At 36.7% G+C, this 12,500-nt stretch overlaps 1 protein-coding gene across 3 annotated transcripts in view; it reads right to left on the bottom strand.

The window, feature by feature from the left end:
• GRIA2 (glutamate receptor, ionotropic, AMPA 2) overlaps positions 1-12,500 on the bottom strand; it is a 188,428-nt gene that overhangs the window by 7,812 nt on the left and 168,116 nt on the right. The window lies entirely within an intron of this gene.

The raw sequence follows: 12,500 nt of genomic DNA, 5'->3' as shown, positions 1-12,500 counted from the left end.
AATTCAAGTTAAGAAACAAGCAAAAGGATGTCTTCACTGCTAAAATCCTAAAAGATCTATTCCTAATTAATGGCAGAGCTGGAGCCTTAGTTAATTGGTCAGACATATACACAGTAATATCCTAAAGTAATACCCGTTTTCTAGAAAATATAGAAAAAAATACTGGAAACCTATACTAGGTACTGACTCAAATGCTCCTAGAATAACACTGAGTTTTCAAAGAGATATCCTTCAGGCATTAAAATTTTATTCTAATTAAAGAGAAAATCTAGGGACTTCACTGGTGGTTCAGTGGCTAAGACTCTGCACTCCCAATGCTGGGGGCCCAAGTCTGATCCTTGGTTGGGGAACTAGATTCCACATGTCACAACTAAGAGTTTGCATGCTGCAACTAAAGATTCCACGTGCCATGATGAAGATCAAAGATCTCCAGCTAAATAAAGAAATAAATATTTTTTTAAATCAGTAAAATAAAGAGAACATTTTTATTCAATGTTTAAGCACCAAAATACTGTTTATTACAATATGTACTGTCAAAAAAAAAAAATCCTTCAGGTGACCTGGATGAAAGAAGGAAGGCCTAATTGCAGTAGCATAATTGAAGGAATATTAATCTTAAACATTAATCAGTTCAGAAGCAAAGACAGACCTCAAAAGTGTCACTGAATATTTAGAGTAAAAAAAAAAAGTTGAGCAGAGTTGAAAAGTCATAGCATTTGAATATCTCTTTATTTTTCTATTCACATGTTTCTCAACTGATTTTCAGCCCTCTTGGAAAGATGACTGTGAATAACCCTTTTATTATCCTAATACAGGAGGTTTGAAATGGAATCTTGAAAACTTTCTTTTCAGATTCATGAGACTTTGGGACTTTTTGTTTGTTACTCTGAGGAATTAAAAAAAAAATAACCTTTTACTTAGAAAAAGTAAGTATAAATCAGTTCATCACAAGCAGACATAATGTAAACTCAGATTTGCTTGAAATGCTGCCCTAGGGCTGAGGCCTGCTGTATGTGTATGTGAAAGCACTGTATTTGGTGAAAATCCAGGATCAGGAGTAAATCAAGCATGGAGTAGGCTTATTTCCCTGAAATTTAGAATATATATAACCCAGAGAGGTGCTCAGGCACTCACTGCATCTCTCCACTCTCCCCTGTGAATAAGGGGCTGTGAGACAGCCCCACAGGCCAGGTCAGCCCAACTCTTCCCCAAAAGGAATTTCACTCCAAATTTAGAAAAATTTCTTTACTAAATAATATATCTACTATGTAACAATGCATCTAAACCACTCTTAAGATGATTTCTATTTCAAAACCATTCTCCTTCCTGAGATTATAGAATTAAAACTTCATTACCTAATGAATCAGACTTCCTGGCTGTCATGAAAGTATATCCATGATGGTGAAAGCTCCATCAGAATCCCATTTAGGGAGATTTTATCTTCATGATCACAGTGACTGGCACAGTATCTTGCATATAAAGGTTCATAATGTATGCTAACAGAATATTCAGGAATTGGTTAGAAAGAATAAGAGCGTCTTTGCTTTATTTGAACCTTTGTGTACTGTAGAAGGCATTTATATTGTTTTACTTTATAGAACACTATAAAGTATTCTCTGACAAATTGGAAGATGTAAAAGTATTTGTCTTTGATTGCATATCATTAAATATTATTAAATCTTATTAAACATCAAGATCTTTTATGTCATGTGAATTCCCACAAAAAGAAATGATACTGGAAGCAAAGAGAACCATGCAGCTCCTCCCTTCCTGCTCAAGTACAAAGACCCCTCCGTGTTCCCTGCCTCTTGTTTGTAGAAAAGCTGAAGTCTCTCAGGCCTCCCTGAGTCACAAAAGAGCAGCCTCGAGCAGTTAATGATCAAGACAATAAAATGTCACAGTCTCAGTGTCTGATGCACATTCCTGAGTTTTTGTTTTTTTTTTAACAGATACTACAGCTGCCACCAGAGGGGTAAAGCTAACTGCATGATGACTAGACTGCAGCTATGACATCAGCTGCACCATCTTGAGCCACATTGAGTCTATGCCTAATACAATTCCAAGAACTGATCTCCAGAGAAAGAGATTAACATTTTGCTTATAATAACTCTATCTTTGTGGGCATAAAAATGAGTGTAGCTTGTTCTGCTTGTATAGGTAGGTGGACAGCTAACACTGTCAGTAAGGAGATGCTATAGAATCATGATGTCTTCCACTCTGAGAAAACAATGCGCTAAGTCAGCAGGAAGCAGATAGAGATGATGGACCTTCACTGCAATCCCATAGAAATGGAATGATGTCTGACAATGGGGAACTGGAAGCAACTCTTTAGCCCTTTCCCTGTTTACCCATTTCTGTCCCCGCCTAACCTTAAAAACCTAATTATAAAAAATTAGATCTCTAGGCAATTTAAACTAACTCCTAATTTGGGCTCTCCTGAATGCACACCATGAAATGCCTGACCTGTTGATTATTCTCCTAGATAAAAAGAGGTAAGAATTCAGCAGTTAAAGAATGACTAGCTCTCCACACACAACTGTTGCTTTAGCAAACCTGCAGGCAGATCACCTGGGCAAGATAACATCTGAACAGAGAGTCAGCCAGCCTGCAGCCACAGAGGAAAATGCAGAACCCACTCTCCTGCCTCCGCCACTCCCTGAGATTCTCCCTCCGTTTTTCCCTTGACTACCATGACTGACCAGAATCTTGGGAGCTGGTCTCAGGACATGAGTCCATCTTCTCCCTAGATTGCTGGCTTTTCTGATTAAAGCAATTTTCTTCCTACTGACACTTGCCTCTCGAGTTATTGGAGTAGCAAGCAGGTGAACCTGAGTTTAGTAGTAGTATCAAAATGCTTTGAAACAAAATCATAGGCTGATAGAGTTCAAAATGAAATTGCACAATTAGTTTATAAAGCCATCCATTCATTAAACATGCCAATTATTCTAAATCTGAATTATCAATTTTGGATCACTAAATATTACATAAAATGCTTCATGAATATTATACTATTCAGAGAAAATGCAAAAGTTAGCAATGAAGTTAAAAGGAAAAATACAAATTAAACTCAAGATAATTTCTCTTTAAAAACTATATTTTTTAACAGGACATTTAAATAGCATGAATCAAGTCAAAGATCATATTCACTGAGTGTGGTGAAATTTACTGTTTCATTCATAAGTGGTTTTTAGTTAAAGATATTTCTCAATGTATGGATAGAATATTCTTTTGAAAGACTAAAGGATTGTAACGTGCAATCTAGGGGGAAAATGCACACAGCTATATAGTGTTTTGATCAAGTTATTCCATCCCTGTCTTTGTGGTCCTGCCTCCCTTGAAAGATGTTCTGACATGTTAACCTAGACATACAAAATACAAGGCTCTATTAAGTCAGTCACTTTTTATGATCAGGTTTTACATGTATTATAACATGATATTTTTAAATTGAGCAGTAGTTTATGATGTAATTTTGGATTAATAAAATCTACAAATAATCTAAGATCTTAAAATACACATTCCTTCTTTGCATAAATGTGAAAACAATTTTTTTCATAGATCAGAAGATATATATTTCACATTTTCTCACAGTGTATTAATTCATTTGTCTCCCAAGTGTTAGTTTACTGTTTACTTCCGTAACAAATTAATGAAATATATTCATAACCATGTCTTTTCAAGAGTATTTGTTTGAATAGGTTTGGTTAAAGGTGTGCAAGCAATTCATGAACAGTACAATTCTGTTATATTGAAAAATATTATTCATTAGGACAAAGAACTTATTAATTTGAACTTTCTAGTTGCCTTCAGAAAAAGACTAAGAAAAAAAAAATCTAACTAAATTTTTTGCTTAGAGACAGTTTTAGATCTGTGCATAGCTTCTATTGACAATATCAGAAAAGTTGTTAGTCTGAACTAAATAGCTAAACAGGTGATGGCTTGAAATCCTGTTTTTGAAAACTACAGCAATCAAAAAAGTAACCAGCAAGAAAACCATCAATCCAAAGGAAAAAGTGAAATTCTCCCTTAGGCTTTCCATCCTTTAACCTGAATGACAATTCATCATCATCATTATTTTTTAGTGCCAAGACAATTTAAGTGATAATGTTTAATTTAGCTCACTTTATAAGTTCAATGGTCTTATACACTGAAAAAGATACAGTTCCAACCTCTTGACCACTCATTACTTAGCATATATTTACAAGTAGACTAAAAAAAAAAAAAAAAAAAATCCTATGTGGTCAACTAAGGTAATACATATACATAGTACTTCCTATTTAAATTCCATATTTCAGCAATTCATGTTACAGACATTATTCTACATCAAAAGCATATGTAAAATTTGGGCAACAGTCAAAAAATACAAGTCAAATACTGATCAGGTTGATTCAATCAGCCTCTTCGTGTGGACTTCAAAAATGAACAACAGGCCATGAGGACCACCCACCCTTGTAATCAGTGTTTAAATATGAGCACGTAGAAGATGGGATACAAGAAAATCATACAGACTTTTTATGTAAAATACCTACTTTCCTACCATTCATAATACTAATCAGAGTTCTAGTCTGGGGAGAAGAGAATGATGCAATGAAGGAGGAAAGTAGGCTGGAAAGATGGTTTCCAATCTCCGTTTCCAAGATAGCCATTTCCAAGATGGTCCTAGGTAAAAGTTCTAAGTCTTTATGAGGGATCATGACAATCCCCTTTCCCATCCCTCTGCAAATTTAAGTCTCAATCACTACTAAGCCAAAGAATACAGTACTTTCTAAGTTTACATATTAAATCAAGTAAACTACTCTTTTAGGAAGTATGATAAAGTGAAATGAATTCCTTTAGGATGGTATCTGCCATCACATTTTGATGAAGAGATAAGTGATGCCTTGTTGAGAGGAGATAAATCACAGCTTGGTCAGGAAACTGACCCTGATTACCCTGTGTTTCTTAAGGAGTCAAGGCTCTTGGCACATGGCTATTCAAATCCCTTTTCACGGTCTGATGTTAGTAATAAGGATATCAATTTGACTAATATTTCAAAGAAAATAATTTTAATATTTACTTAGAAAACATGACCACTGTCTAGTACTGCTGGGGAAAAGTTCTATATAAACACAATTGATATAACTATATCTAAGAAAAAGACAGCTTCCTTTTCTGGTGATAGAAGCCAACAGTCATTTTAATTTAGTTTAATTTCCTCTTCATATACATTAATACAGGCATTAACTCTTCCACCAGTTAAATAAGCCTTTTTCCTGTTAGGAAAAAGTGACTTTTTAAAGGAAATGGTTATTATCCTCATGAAACATACACATTTATTTGAGAATTAGTAGAAAATACAGACACTGCCTTGCAAACATTCTTCACTGCTTAGTTTATTAACTCTGACACAGTTCACGTTCCAAAAAACAAAAACAAAAAAAAACCTTATTTACCCACTAATTTCTAATAAAATATTGAATACCTTCTCAAAATGTCAGCAGAACATTTTTGGCTAGCATGGGAGTTCTAAATGATTTCCAAATATGAATGATGCCCAAAAGGTTCTAAACAGAGACTCCTGAATGGCAGGGTGAGTTTATAGAATTGTTAAATGCCCAGATCAGCCCTGGGTGTTCTTTGGAAGGAATGATGCTAAAGCTGAAACTCCAGTACTTTGGCCACCTCATGCGAAGAGTTGACTCATTGGAAAAGACTCTGATGCTGGGAGGGATTGGGGGCAGGAGGAGAAGGGGACGACAGAGGATGAGATGGCTGGATGGCATCACCGACTCAATGGACGTGAGTCTGGGTGAACTCCGGGAGTTGGTGATGGACAGGGAGGCCTGGCGTGCTGCGATTCATGGGGGTCACAGAGAGTCGGACACGACTGAGCGACTGAACTGAACTGAGATGCTCCACATTACGATAATCTCTCAATCTCACTTTCACTTCAAAGTAAATAGAGATACTTTTCATGAAAATCCTCTCTTTTCTTTCTAGAAAGATTACAATGTCTGAGGAAGCATAACAAATATTAAGGGTAAAAATCCTTGACCTAGAGCCTTCTGAATGTAAATATTAGAGAGTTACCATGCAAATTAATTACCTATATTTTCTAGTCCATTTGGTTGACAGTCTATAAAAAATGTATATTTGAGACGAAAGAACTGCCTTTTCTTTTAGGATTTCAGTGTTTTGCCTGATCTAACTTTCCTGTGGAACTCATAGCAGGGCCCACTTTTCCACTCTAGATGTCATCAGGAATTCACACTGTCCCTGGCAACCACTACTTTTATCAGGCAAAATATATATATCTGTTAGTCTCATTCTGTTATCCTCTGCCATTTACAAGTCTGCAATCCCTGAACAAACTAGTCTATGTTCGAGTTATAGTCACTTATTTGAGATCAAAACTTTTAAAATCTACTAGCATACCCTGGAATTTTAATTTTCTCTACTAGGTTTCCTCCTGAGTAGAATGCAACTGCTGTTCATTTATTTTCCAGATATAATTTCCAACGTAAACAAAATATAGTCAGATTGAATCAAAAAAAATCTTAATATTTTGAACTGAATGTCTCTTGTCACTTTCTGTGTTGTGGATCATTAGAAGTCTTCATATCTCAATATGTCTCAGGTGAAGCTAAAATAATACAGACTTGGAAAACTTCATCTATCAATAGCTTGCTTTACTATGTATAATAAGGACTGACCAGGTGGCACTATGGTAAAGAATCTGCCTGCCAATGCAGGAAATGGAGATCCGGGTTCAATCCCTGGGTCAGGAAGATGCCCTGGAGGAGGACATGGCATCCCACTCCAGTATTCTTGTCCAGACAAAGAATTCTTTGTCCCATAGACAAAGAAGACTGGTGTGCAATCCATAGGGCTGCGTACAGTCTGACAACTGAAGTGACTTAGCATACATACATGTGCAATAAATGTGAATGGGGTGTTAACATAAAAGATTATAAAATTATTTTTGTGTAGCTGTTACAAAACAAATCTAAGAGAAAGACATGTAGCCTTTGTACACAGTCCTGAAGAAAACTTAAGTCATTGAGGGTTATTGATACTAAGTATAAAATAAATGGGCTTCCCCAGTGACTCAGTGGTAAAGAATTCGCCTACAATGCAGAAGCCGCAGGAGATGTGGGTTTGATCCCTGGGTCGGGAAGATCCCCTAGAGAAGGGGATGGCTACCCACGCCAGTATTTTTGCCTGGAGAATTCCTGGACAAAGGAGCCTGGTGGGCTACAGTCCATTCAGTTGCAAAGAGTCAGATAGGGCTGCCAGACTAACACTTACACTAAACAAGGCATCATTTATACAAGGCAGGAAACACACACAAAATAGTTCATTTCAGCAAGAATGTCATTAAGAGACTCTTTTAGGAGGGTTATTTTCAAAGTTCTAAGGAAGGTCATATTTGAAACAATGAAGCAGAAAGTGGCTGGAGTAGGAAAATGGGCTCTAAGGAAATAAACCTAGAAATTTGTCACCTGAAGGAAATGAACAGAGAAATTGAAGATAAAGGAAAGCAGTGTCCCAAGAGGGACTCTACAACATTTCAGAACATCTAAACATAGATTGAAGGTCAAGGAGAAGTAGCCTTGTGGAGATAAAAAGACTAAAGATATTATTGCGTGAATGCTAAGTCATTTCAGTAGTGTCTGACTCTTTGTGACCCCAGGGACTGTAGCCCACCAGGCTTCTTTGTCCATGGGATTCTCCAGGCAAGAATACTGGAGTGGATGGCCATCCCTCCTCTGGGGGATCTTTGAGACCCAGGTATTGAACCCACATCTCTTGAGTCTCCTGTATAGGCAAGCAGGTTCTTTACCACTAGTGCCTGGGAAGCTCCAAAGACATTATTAAGGTATAAATTTTAGAGCAATTTCTTTCATAGTTAGAAAGACATGTTTTCAAAGACCCAGATTAGCTTTACAGGTGAAGGTACAATTATTCCTCTGACTGGTGGAATAAAAACATGAAGAATATATTACATTGGTAAATAAAAGATCTAAAACTCCTTTTATGCCTTTGTCCATTACTGAAAGTAGCTTTGCTTTAATGTGATTCCCCCAATAAAGATCAATTCCAGTAATAAAAATTTTGAAGTAGAACTTTATTTCCTCAACATACTAGACTAGTATTTGATTTAGGTTATTTATAAGACAGTAACCAAAATCATGCAGATGGTGATTGCAGCCTTGAAATTAAAAGACACTTACTCCTTGGAAGGAAAGTTATGACCAACCTAGATAGCATATCGAAAAGCAGAGAAATTACTTTGGCAACAAAGGTCCGTCTAGTCAAGGCTATGGTTTTTCCAGTGGTCATGTATGGATGTGAGAGTGGGACTATGAAGAAAGCTGAGTGCCAAAGACTTGATGCTTTTGAACTGTGGTGTTGGATAAGACTCTTGAGAGTCCCTTTGACTGCAAGGAGATCCAACCAGTCCATCCTAAAGGAGATAGGTCCTGGGTGTTCTTTGGAAGAAATGATGCTAACACTGAAACTCCAGTACTTTGGCCACCTCATGCGAAAAGTTGACTCATTGGAAAAGACTCTGATGCTGGGAGGGATTGGGGGCAGGAGGAGAAGGGGACGACAGAGGATGAGATGGCTAGATGGCATCACCGACTCGATGGACCGTGAGTTTGAGTGAACTCCGGGAGTTGGTGATGGACAGGGACGCCTGGAGTGCTGCAATTCATGGTGTTGCAAAGAGGCGGACACGACTAAGCGACTGAACCGAACTGAACTGAAAATACCATAAATCCAACTGAAAATACATAAATCCATAAAGACATAAATCCAACTTTTCCTCAACTCATGGATTTTAATTGGTAACCATAATGTCACATTTTGGTTGGTATACTCCCACAGTAACACCAACTTTGGTAGGTACACTCCATATCAAGGAAATATTGTATTTTTATTTCCATATGTAGATTCATTTTGAGGCTATGAGCTGAGAACATGCTGCAGAACATAAATATTAATACAAACAATGTAATACTGGCAACTATTTGCAGAGCAGGAGTAGAGACACACACACAGGGAACAGACTTGTGGACACAGACGGGTAGAGAGGGTGGGGTGAATTGAGATACACTACCATGCATAAAATAGATAGCGAGGATGGGAAGCTGCTGTACAACACGGGAAGCTCAACCTGGTGCTCTGTGACAACCTAGAGGAGTGGGATGGGGTAGGGATTCCGAGGGAGGCTCCAGAGAGAGGACATATATGTATACTTATGGCTGATTCATATTGTATGCAGAAGCCAACACAATATTGTAAAGCAATTACTTTCCAATTAAAAGAAAAAAATAGTTAATACTGAACAAACAACAGTGCTTTGACACTTGGCTTTAATAGTTTGGATACTACTTTTTTACATTATTTGCCAAAAATGATAGAAACACAAAAATGAAAAGACAAAAGGAAAACATACAAAGTGTTCGGTATGTTTGATAAAACCTCCAGACATTGTTTTCATCTTCTAAAATCACTTTGCTAATGAAAATTTATCTTATATGGATAAAATAAAAAATTCTTTATTTTTAAAGTTTTTCATAAAATTTAAAAAGAAGCTCATTATTTTCCATGATGGAAAAAAACTACAGCTGAAGAAATGGTCCCTGGACAATAAATGGAAATAAAAATTACCAAATTGTGTCATACCATAAATATTTTCAGATAGTTTAATTCCAGTCACTTAGCACTTCTTATTCATCCTTTAGCTAAAACAAATGAAGTTTTGTTCACATACCAATATTTTTATACAATCAAAAACCAAGCCATTTACTTCATGTAAAAAAAAGGGGGGAAACATTTGAATGAAGTAAATACATTTTCTTAGACACTCCTTTGTTCATTTAGTTTTATGAAAATCTGATGCTTAACACTATAACTTCTTGGATTTAAAATAAAATAAAAATTATATACAGATTGTCGATTCTATGAAGTTATGGGTCAGGTCACTGGGAAATATTTTTAGAATCCTTAAAGTCTGAAGTAATTATAAACATTTTATCTACAGTCTCACAGTATGTTTTTCTCTTTTGAAAATGAAATAATTACCTATTTATAAATGATTGCAGTTAATAAAATATTTCACAGAAGTATGGTTTGACCTGTTTGACTTTGTGAGGATTTTCTATATGATTAATATCTCATTTTAAATAAAACAAATTAATTCACCAATAATATTAACAAGATTCATATTAAACTAGCAATTTCTCAGTTTCTTTGAAATGGTATTTATGAAAGAATATAACTAGAGGGATTTTTAACAGCTTAAATTTTTCAAAGGATTAACACTAGAATGGACCTTAAAAATCACTTACTGTATTCCAAGCCATTTATTTGACTCAGAAAAGATTAACTAACTTATCTAAATTAGCATGCTTTGTCAGCCCATAGAAGAACCAAAAATAGAATCTGGATACCCAAATCTCCAATGCATGTATATACACTTTAAATCAGAAAAATACTCAAGCATAGTATTTAGATAAGCAATGTTCTATTAAGAAAAAACAAATCACTTAACAATATCATAAAATTTAGAGAAAATCAGTTAACTATTTGAGTATAATTTAATAAAATGCAAACTGAGCCTCAAATAAATTGGATTTATGGAAGCATTTTAATCAACCAAAAGCAAAGCTAAGTTATGCCTCAGTGTTCTCATTGGCATTTTAAAGTGAACTGAAGTGAAGAGAAAGTCGCTCAATTTTGTCGAACTTTTTGTGACCCCATGGACTATAGTGCACCAGGCTCCTCTGTCCATGGAATCCTCCAGGCAAGAATACTGGAGTGGGTTGCCATTCCCCTCTCCAGTGGATCTTCCCAACTCAGTAATCAAACGGGGGTCTTACAAATGTTAAAAATATATAGTCAGATTAATGCATATCCTGTATTATTGACAAACTCATAACCTTCTAATAATTTTCTGCTTGGAAAACAATGTCTTTAAATTTTAAAATGTAATTGGTATTTCCATATATTTTCATTCCCTTACAAATAGTAAATTATGTCATTAATGAATTGTCTAACTAATGTGCACACGTGCAAAGTCACTTCAGTGGCCCGGACTCTTTGTGATTCTTTGGACTGTAGCTCAGCAGGCTCCTCTGTCTGTAGGATTCTCTAGGCAAGAAGACTGGAGTGGTTGCCATACCCTACTCCAGGGGATCTTCCTAAACCAGGGATTGAACACACATCTCTTATGTCTCTCGCATTGGCAGGTGCATTCTTCACCGCTGAGCCACCAGGGAAGCCTGTCTTAGTTATACAGCTTATTTATTACCCATATATGCATCCAGGCATGCAATGTCAATTGATAAAGCAAGAGAAACAGCAAGTGATCCCTTAGAGTCATATCTTTTATTTTTTAATAGGGTTACTTATTGACCCATCTAAGGTCTATCGTGAACAGAGAACATCTTGAGTGTCATCAATGTATTTGATAAAATAGCTCATATTATTCATGTGGATTAGATGGAGAGCTATGGTTATCAGAATTAGATGGGCTTATAATTAAACTAGCTTCCCAGGTGGCACTAGTGGTAAAGAACCTGCCTGCCAAAGGAGGAGGCATAAGAGATGAGGTTCGATACCTGGGTTGGGAAGATCCTCTGGAGAAGGGCATGGCAACCCACTCCAGTATTCTTGCCTGGAGAATCCCGTAGACAGAGGAGCCTGGCAGGCTACAGTCCATAACATCGCAAAGGGTCGGACATGACTGAAGTGACTTAGCATAATTAAAATATCAGTGACTGGAAAAGGTCAGTTTTCATTCCAATCCCAAAGAAAGGCAAGGCCAAAGACTGATCAAAGTGAAAAGTGAAAGTGAAGTCACTCAGTCATGTCCGACTCTTTGCGACCTCATGGACTGTAGCCTACCAGGCTCCTTTGTCCATGGGATTTTCCAGGTAATAGTACAGGAGTGGATTGCCATTTCCTTCTCCAGGGGATCTTCCCAACCCAGGGATTGAACCCGGATCTCCCGCATTGTAGACAGACACTTTGGGAAGTTCTACTGCACAATTGTACTCATCTCATACGCTAGTAAAGTAATGCTCAAAATTATCCAAGCCAGTCTTCAGCAATATGCGAACCGTGAACTTCCAGATGTTCAAGCTGGTTTTAGAAAAGGCAGAGGAACCAGAGATCAAATTGCCAACATCTGCTAGACCATGGAAAAAGCAAGAGAGTTCTAGAAAAACATCTATTTCTGCTTTATTGACTATGCCAAAGCCTTTGACTGTGTGGATCACAATAAACTGAAAAATTCTGAAAGAGATGGGAATACCAGACCACCTGACCTGCCTCTTGAGAAACCTATATGCAGGTCAGGAAGCAACAGTTAGAACTGGACATGGAACAACAGACTGGTTCCAAATAGGAAAAGGAGTAAGTCAAGGCTGTATATTGTCACCCTGCTTATTTAACTTCTATGCACAGTACATCATGAGAAACGCTGGGCTGGAAGAAACACAAGCTGGAATCAA

Source organism: Bison bison, unplaced genomic scaffold (genome assembly GCF_000754665.1).
Source record: "Bison bison bison isolate TAMUID 2011002044 unplaced genomic scaffold, Bison_UMD1.0 scf7180017864060, whole genome shotgun sequence".
In the NCBI taxonomy this organism is placed as follows: Eukaryota; Metazoa; Chordata; class Mammalia; order Artiodactyla; family Bovidae; genus Bison; species Bison bison.
This window is presented reverse-complemented; position numbering and strand designations above follow the sequence as displayed.